We start from the raw sequence: 675 nt of genomic DNA, 5'->3' as shown, positions 1-675 counted from the left end.
CGCCCCTCTCGGGGGGCTTACTAGGTGCCGCGCCGCTGGGATAGGACGGGGAGCCATACACCCTCCTTTCTCCAGGGCGGGGCCTCACACTTGGCAGTGGCTATGGGGCCGCCTGGGACTTTGTCAAACGTGCAAATCCCGGCCCCGAAGGGCTAGGTGGGCCCGGGAATGGGCATTGTAGAGAAGCCCTTGGAGAGTTAGGTCCCCAGTAGCTCCAAGTCCAGGGGAGCGAAGAACTAGTGAACGATACCCCTAAATATGGCAACAGGGCTGCCATGGGGTGGGCGCTGTGTGCTCTGAAGGGCACCGCGTCCCCGGGGAGGCGCGCCGGCTCGACGCTGGGGTATAAAGATGTGGGAACCAGCGTCCCCGTCCCTCGAGCAGCGGTTCACCCTGGCTGCGCATTGGGATGGTCTGTAGAGCTTTAAAAAGCCGGGACCTGCTATGGTCCTGGGCGGGGTCGTCCAGGAGTTTGGGGTTGGAGTCTGACCCTCCCAAGAACTTCGCCTGCGCCTCGGGCTGGCTGCGCGCCCCTCTGAGAGCATTTCAGTTTCCTCCCGGGGGGCACCTGCCTAACACAGGCCGGGGACTCAGAGCATCAGTCTCCACTCTAGCTCTTGGTGAGGTTGCCTGGTGCTGGGAGGTGCCCTTGAGATCACACCGGCAGGCTACCCC

This window comes from Myotis brandtii, unplaced genomic scaffold (genome assembly GCF_000412655.1).
Source record: "Myotis brandtii unplaced genomic scaffold, ASM41265v1 scaffold212, whole genome shotgun sequence".
NCBI classification, from domain to species: Eukaryota; Metazoa; Chordata; class Mammalia; order Chiroptera; family Vespertilionidae; genus Myotis; species Myotis brandtii.
This window is presented reverse-complemented; position numbering follows the sequence as displayed.